The sequence below is a fragment of the Cebus imitator genome, unplaced genomic scaffold (genome assembly GCF_001604975.1).
Source record: "Cebus imitator isolate Cc_AM_T3 unplaced genomic scaffold, Cebus_imitator-1.0 Scaffold272, whole genome shotgun sequence".
NCBI classification, from domain to species: domain Eukaryota; kingdom Metazoa; phylum Chordata; class Mammalia; order Primates; family Cebidae; genus Cebus; species Cebus imitator.
In genome coordinates, this window is record NW_016107587.1 from 2,361,329 (window position 1) to 2,369,216 (window position 7,888).

The 7,888-nt window shown below is 48.7% G+C and overlaps 1 protein-coding gene across 4 annotated transcripts in view; it reads left to right on the forward strand.

The window, feature by feature from the left end:
* TNS3 (tensin 3) overlaps window positions 1–7,888 on the forward strand; it is a 315,575-nt gene that overhangs the window by 95,245 nt on the left and 212,442 nt on the right. The window lies entirely within an intron of this gene.

Genomic DNA, 7,888 nt, shown 5'->3' on the forward strand with positions numbered 1-7,888 from the left:
ATTGCTGTGTTACCCAGGCTGGAGTGCAGTACTGCAATCTCAGCTCACTGCAACCTCCGCCTCCTGGCTTCAAGCATTTCTCTGCCTCAGCTTCCCGAGTAGCTGGGATTACAGTCTCACCACCATGGCTGGCTAATTTTTGTATTTTTAGTAGAGACAGGGTTTTACCATGTTGGCCAGGCTGCTCTTGAACTGCTGACCCTCAGGTAATCCACCTGCCTCTGCCTCCCAAAGTGCTGAGGTTACAGGCGTGAGCCACCGATCCCGGCCTGGTAATTCTTATAATTTTAAATTTGAGACGCTGGGTAGAGAGGAATGTCATTGGCAGGATTTTGTGAACAGGGGTGGAAATTTAGCTTCAGATCATCAGGAACCAGTTTGAGTTTCATGGAATATGTTTATGTGGACATTAGAGTTAGCTGGTTGGCCATTTGCAACCCAACACTGTTGCCAAAATGTATTTCAGGGAAAATTTCTCTGGTGCTCCACTTTGTGGGATTGCATTTTCTTCCCTGAATAACTTGTATGTTTGTATCTTTTCTTCCATTTTAAACTGAATTTCTGAAGACAACTACTAATTAGTTCTCATCTTCCAGTGCCCTGAAGTGTGATATTTGATGTGCCATTCTGCAGTGAATGAATGGATAAGAGGTTGAGAGACGGCTGACCCACAGTTTGGAGAAGCAAGCAGCTCATTTATCTGTGCTCTTCCTTTTCTTTACGGATGACCACTGAACACTGACCGTCAGAGCCCCGCACTTCACTCTGGAGGGTGGTTTTATTAGAGTTTCTGCGGTCCTCTCCCTAGGGGTGACCCCTTCCTCTGCCTCATCATTAGGAACAGCTCAGTGGAAGCCAGGGCTGGGTGTGAAGAGCCTGTTGTTGGTTTCAGATGGAAATCTCAGATGCCATAGAACCCCCAAGAAGCAGGAGCTGGAGGGTGGCATTGGCTGATGTCATTGCCCGAGGCTCTGCTCCCTGTGAGCTCAGTGCTGTCCTGATGAACAGGCTGGGGCCTCGGCTCTCACAGGCAGTGGGACCCCCTCCTGTTCAGGAGTCCCGTGACTAGAACCCCGCCTTTCTCAACATGAGGCCAGCATGGTTGAAAATACAAACATCTGCTTGCCTGCTCCCTGGTGGATGTGGTGCCCACCACTCATTTTAAAAGCCTCTGAAAACTGTGCTTTGTTTTCTTGTTACTGCCTCCTTGGACCTTTTCCTTTGAAATAAGAAGAGGGTATTACAGAAGCACAGGAGCAGAGAACATTTCTATGTTCTTCTCTTGAAGCAGAAATAAAAGCACATCTTATCTGTGTGTCTCCCGAAGCAGGGCCCTTTCCACTGGGCCTTGAAGCATGGGTGCCTACACAGTAGGAGGTGGGCAGGTGGCTTTCCAGGCAGAGGGAGCAGCCTGGGCTGAGGCCCATGGATGGAAGGTGGGGTTAGGTGAGGGAGTCAAGCCTGTTGGCTGCAGGTGCAGACAGAGGAGAAGGGGAGAGCAGATGCGGGGAGCCTACGGTGCAGGCCGTAGAGTCTGTAGTGCAGTGGGCAGGGCGGCTGTATCCTCCATCAAGGGTGATGTACCAGGCACATGGGGTCAAAACCCAGCCTTCCTGCTGCTGGCCAGAGTGCTGGGGTGAGGGGCTGCCTCCACTTTGGGGTGCCTTTTCCACCCCACCATCTTCCCAAGGAGTGATAGGCCCAGGCCCTGAGAAAGGCTCATTCAATTTCTCCAACAGATACTGGTTTGTATATAGACTTGTATACAGAGGATGCAGTGGGCGAGGTTGGCCAGAGCCATGACAGAAAGGCAGCGTAGGGTGGAGGTGAGATGAGGCCTCCCTGTCATTCGTGAGTGGGATTCAGGGTTGCTGGCCCACGACTGGAAAGGGGGCAGTTTCGGGCACCAATAATTAAGGTCTGCATTCAGTAGGCCCCATACAACTTCTTCAGAATCAGGTATTTTCACTTGTATGTTAAACATGAATAAACCAAAGCAAAAGCAAAACGTGTTCCTTATTTGCCTAGACGGCCGATTGAGTGGTTTCAGACGTGGCATCCGGACCTGTCCTTCCAGGAGCCTGTGAGATCACTCTTGGAGCCAGCTGTGGTGATTGATGAGGCCACACACACATTAGCATATACCCGGGGCCACCTCTGTAGCATGTGACTCTCGAGTTTCACCGTCCTGCTCAGGCCTGTGGTCTCAGGCCGTGATTCCTCCCTGCCTTCCTCCAGGTGAACAGGGCATGGCGAGGGACGTGTCTGCTTTGCCCCCTGGTAAAAAAATTTCATGAATCATTCTCTGTGCTGCAGCCTCATCGTCAGAAAGTTGTCTCAGGAAATGCCTTGTCTGAACAATATCATGGAGTTTGAGCATCAGGGAGGAGAGAGGCAGAGTCTGTATGGCTGGCAGAGATGGCCTTCGGTCACTGTGCTGCTGTCTGCGAAAGGCCGTGGGGTCCCTTCTCACCCCCACTCCAGTCTAATAGTGTATATTTGATATAGTCCCTCTGTGAAGACTTTCCTATGATCTTGAGGTTCGTAGTCACCCTGTGAGGTATATTATCCCTATTTCACAGTTAAGGAGGAAATTGAGTTCACAGAGGACAGTCGCCGTGAATTCATCAAAGCCAGCGGGAGAAGCAGGGGGCATGCCCTAATTTCAGTCTCCGGATGCAAAGACAGAGCTTTTTCGGTTCTGTCCAGTCACTCTGGGGCTTGAAACAGTATATATGGTTCAAAATATATGTTCGTTTAAAACTGAAACTTGCATTCAAGAACACCACGTGCCATCCATGTTCAGCCTAATGCGCTTTTTGGTGAATGTCAGCGTAGATGGGCGAGAGGCTACCTCTTGGCCTCTCTGCCCGCTGGCTGGTGCCCTGGGTCACGTCTGCTGGCCTTTTGCTGAAGCCGCAGCCTCTCTCTGCTGGCCGCTTGTCCTCTCCATCGGTGGCTGAAATCTCACCTGTGACAGCTCGTGGCCTCATTGCTGCCATTTGCTTTTTCAAGTGCTGATTTTGAGCCCCTTTCTTCCACTTCCTGACACACAGCACTAAAGATGGCCTTCTGGTGCCCGGCACACTGGTCTGGGCGTACCAGGGCACACTATTTCCATTCCCTGTTGTTGCCTAACAAATTTCCTGTACACTCCGTGGCTGAAGCCAACACGTTTTGATGGATTCGTGAGCTGGCTGGGCAGTGCTTGCTTCATGTGGTGCTGACAAGGGGCAGCGGTGGCCAGAAGGTCACAAATGCCCTCATGCCCGTTTTCATTGATTGGCACTGGGCTGTCAAGCAGCCTGTGCTTCCTTGTAGGTGTCTCCATGCGCCAGCGCAGGCTTCCCTTCACTATGGGGTCTGGGCTTAAGAATGGAATTCTCCATGTGAAGGCAGCAACTGCAACTCTCTAAGGCCAGGCTTCGGAGTTCTGCCATGTTTCACTGCTCACAGCAGGCCACTGGGCAAACACAGGACCAGCCCTGATTCAAGAGGAACAGGGACAGACTCTACCTCTTGATGGGGGAATGGCAGAGTTCCTTTGCAGAAGACCCTGTGTGATGTGGTACCATCGTCTTTGAAAACACAACCTGCTAAACTTATTCAGGCAATAGCGTGCAGGGATGTTATTTTAGAGGTAATCACCAATTTCTTCTAATTAATTAAAATGTAAATTACTTACAAATGTCAGCATCAGTACTTTATTATTATTATTAATCTATTTATTTGAGACGGAGTCTTGCTCTGTTGCCAGGCTGGTGTGCAGTGGTGCACTGCAACCTCTGCCTTCCGGGTTTAAGCAGTTCTGCTGCCTCAGCCTCCTGAGTAGCTGGGATTACAGGCATCCACCCACATGCCCAGCTGATTTGTGTATTTTTAGTAGAGATGGGGTTTCCCTTGTTGGCCAGAATGGTCTTTATCTCTTGACCTCATGATCCACCTGTCTCGGCCTCCCAAAGTGCTGGGATTACAGGCGTGAGCCACCGTGCCTAGACAGTACTTTATTATTAATTATAGGTGGCTGGTGAGAACTGTAGGCTGATGAGATGCAGCTGGTGAAGAGTGCCTGAGGTGAGACCTGGACTTTCCTTGTGGAAATGGATCCAGTAATGTTGATGCGGTGAAATCTTGATCCTTGGCATTATAATGCTCTAATAAAAAGATTGTTAAAGAACTCAATACTGCCTTTTAATCACTCTGCAATTACGTTGGATTTATGATTTATGAATTTTTCTTCTTGTTCTTTTGCAAGCCATTAGCATTTTATCAAACACCAGATGTCCTCTTTCTGTTTTTAAAAAGGTAAGGTGTAGGACTCTGGTTAAGCGTCGGCCTTCGGGGATCTGTAGACCCTGATCCTGCCGCTGTGGGCCTCGGTTACACTTAGACGCTAGGCCTCCCTGCCCAGCCCTGGTCTTGTAAGACAGACTCACTGCAGGAAGGCGTGCAGGCCCCCGAGCCGTCCTGTCCTTCGCTCCTTGCTGGGACTTGTATACAGAGCATGCACGTGATCCTGAAAGTGTACTTTTCAGCCACTTTCAGAATTCCTTGGACATCGTTCCAACAATAGGTTCACATTTGATTTCTGATCTGAGACAAATAATGGTGATATAATGGATGCAGAATTCTATGCTTTGGCTTTAAATCTATTTTATTCCTTACCGGTGGTAACTTGTTTTCCTGAAGCCAAGGAAGGCCCAGTCCTGCCTTGTGGGCCATGGGCCTCGACTGGGCAAGGGTAGCCAATGTTAAACAGCTGCATAGCCTAAGTAAATGTGTGAAAAAGAGGGTTCCAATAGGTTCAGCTAAGCCTATTTGTCCATTTGGGATAGGGGCACAACTCTTTTCTTTAAATATTATTAGATTCATAGAGCTGGGTTGAAAGGGGAAACTGAGGCCCCCAGAGGCGAGAAGAGCCGAGACCAAGGACTGAGAAAGCCTCGGCCTTTTTTTTTTTTTTTTTTTTTTTTTAAAAAAAAACTATGGCACAGACATCATCTTCACTAGCTGCTTGTTAACTGTAAGGAAAAATATAATGACCCGATTGCAGGAATTTTCCTTCTCTTTCTCTTCCGCTCCTGTCCGTTCTCAGCCCGCAGGCCGAGAAGTTTAATTGCGTCTGCCGGGCGGGTGTTTTCTCATGGGGATTAGAGCAGGCTAAATTGGGCTTTAACGCTTAGTGGGATAACAGAGCTTCCTGAGGAATGTGAACCTAATTAGGGATTCCAGGGTCAAGCCTGACAAAGGGGACACAGAAGCAAAGTTAGGGCAAGCTCTTGAAGGAAGCAAAGAAAGTTAATAAAGTCTCGAATGTCCTCATTTTGTACTGCTGTTCTTTGTATAGGTCTGTTGTTGTTTGCAGGCTTGTGTTGAAAGTCTGACCCTGGGCCTTTCTTCAATCCTCCACGGAGCCCCCTGTCCCTCGGCAACATGGGAGGGGCAGCCTTGAATGATGAGTAAGGCCACCTTCGCCAAGTCAGGAGCCCCCGGCCCCACCTGGGGGACCCAGCTCCTGTTGGTGTGCCCAAGAACGTTCTGTTTCCACCTGACGTCTCCACCTGACCTGTCAGACCTTTGATGGTTAGTGTTAGGTGTTGTGCTTTGTTCCCCAAATTCAAATGTTGAAGCCCGAATCCCGAGGACCCTAGAATGTGGCCGGATTTGGAGATAAGGTCTTTAAAAAGGTAATCAGGTTAAAAGAGGGTCATTAGGGTGGGCCTAATCCAGTATGACTGGTGTCCTTAGAGAGACTGGGATACAGATACACACAAGGAATAGCCATGTGAGGACACAGGGAGATGGCGGCAGTCTGTAGGCCCGGGAGAGAGGCCTCAGGAGGAACCACCCTGCCCACACCTTCATCTCAGACCCCTAGCCTCCAGGACTGTGGAAGGATGAACAGCTGTGGTGTCGGCAGCCCATTCTGTGGTATGTTGTCACGGCAGCTGCCCCTAACCTGAGCTAAGACTGTTGGTTACTTTTTATTTTTATTTTTTTTGAGACAGAGTCTCACTCTGTCACCCAGGCTGGAGTGCAGTGGTACGAACTTGGCTCACTGCAACCTCCACCTCCCGGGTTCAAGCGATTCTCCTGCCTCAGCCTCCTGGGTAGCTAAGACTACAGGTATGTGCCACCATACCTGGCTAATTTTTTATATTTTTAGTAGAGATGGGGTTTCACCATATTGGCCAAGCTGGTCTCGAACTCTTGACCTTATGGTTCGCCTGCCTCAGCCTCCCAAAGTGCTGGGATTACAGGTGTGAGCCATAGTACCCGGTGACTGCTGGTTATTTAAGCAGATATATGCTTCCATCAGTGTCCGCAGTGGGAATGAGGGGACTTTTCTTTTGTCATTATTCTCCCCCACCCTGCCACTTATAATAAATACAAACAAATGAACCGTGTATCCTTTTTCGATCTTAAGTAATGGTGAATTAAAGATCTTACTGTTTTATCGATCAGTAACATACAATGTAAAAAGTCAGAGCTGTGGTATAATAGAAGTGCTTTGGCCGGGTGAGGTGGCTCACGCCCGTAATCTTAGCACTTTGGTAGGCCGAGGTGAACGGATCACCTGAGGTCGGGAGTTTGAGATCAACTTGACCAACACAGAGAAACCGTGTCTCTACCAAAAATACAAAATTAGCTGGGTGTAGTGGTGCATGCCTGTAATCCCAGCTACTTGGGAGGCTGAGGAGAATTGCTTGAACCTGGGAGGCAGAGGTTGTGGTGAGCCGAGATTGCACCATTGCAGTCCAGCCTGGGCAACGAAAGTAAAACTACATCTCAAAAAAAAAAAAAAAGGAAGAAATGCCTCTTGGTAAAAGCCCCACCTCTCCTTGTAACCAGGCTGCTACTCAGTGTAGAGATTAGAGAAGAGTCTCAACGCCCCAATTATATCCTAAGGTCCTGGTGGCCAGCAGATGTTTGGCATCTGTATCTATTTTTCCCTGGCTAGTTCAAGGCCTCTGAGGCAGGTTACCTCTGACTGTTTTCATGACTTAGGAAAGAAAGTACTGCCATGCCATCATGAAGTTTCTTTAAGAAGAATCGTTTTGTAACAATAAAACAAAAGTAAGCTTCATTTCTGATTCTTTGCAACTTAGAGTTCAGGTTTTTTTTTTTTTTTTGAGACAGAGTCTCACCCTGTTGCCCAGGCTGGAGTGCTGTGGCACGATCTCGGCTCACTGCAACCTCTGCCTCCCGGGTTTGTGCAATTCTGTGCCTCAGCCTCTCGAGTAGCTGGGATTACAGGTGCCCACTGCCACACCCAGCTAATTTTTGTATTTTTAGTAGAGATAAGGTTTCACCATCTTGGCCAGGCTGGTCTTGAATCCCTGACCTCATGATCCAAATGCCTTGGCCTCCCAAAGTGCTGGGACTACAGGCGTGAGCCACCAGGCCTGGCCTAGAGTTGAAATTATTATGATTTATTTTATGTATGATAGAACTTGTGCATAAGGTGATGTCTCTGCACTTGGCTTGACTCAGTGAATTGCTTTCTCCCCTATCCGAAAGGTTTGGCAAGGTCAGTGGCTGGCCCTTTCATCTCTACTCAGTTTCCACTTGTTTTGCACCTGAATGCTGGCCCACGGATTCACGTTCCGTGGTGTGTGTGCATTTGTGGAATGTGTTTCTTTGCGGTGGGTTGGTACTGTCGAGCTGATCCTCCTTTCCAGAATCCTGACATGAACAAGGTTTGCCCAGGCCTGCTTGATGCCAAAGTAGAGACTTCACCTGTGGGCAGAATGACCTCGAGAACAAGCAGGAGGAAACAGAGGATCCCAAGCCTTCAGGCTTTCCCTGTAGCAGCCACGTGTGTAAAAGCATGCTTGACACTTGAGGGTACTCCTCACTTCATGTCTTGTTTTTTTTTTTTTTTTTT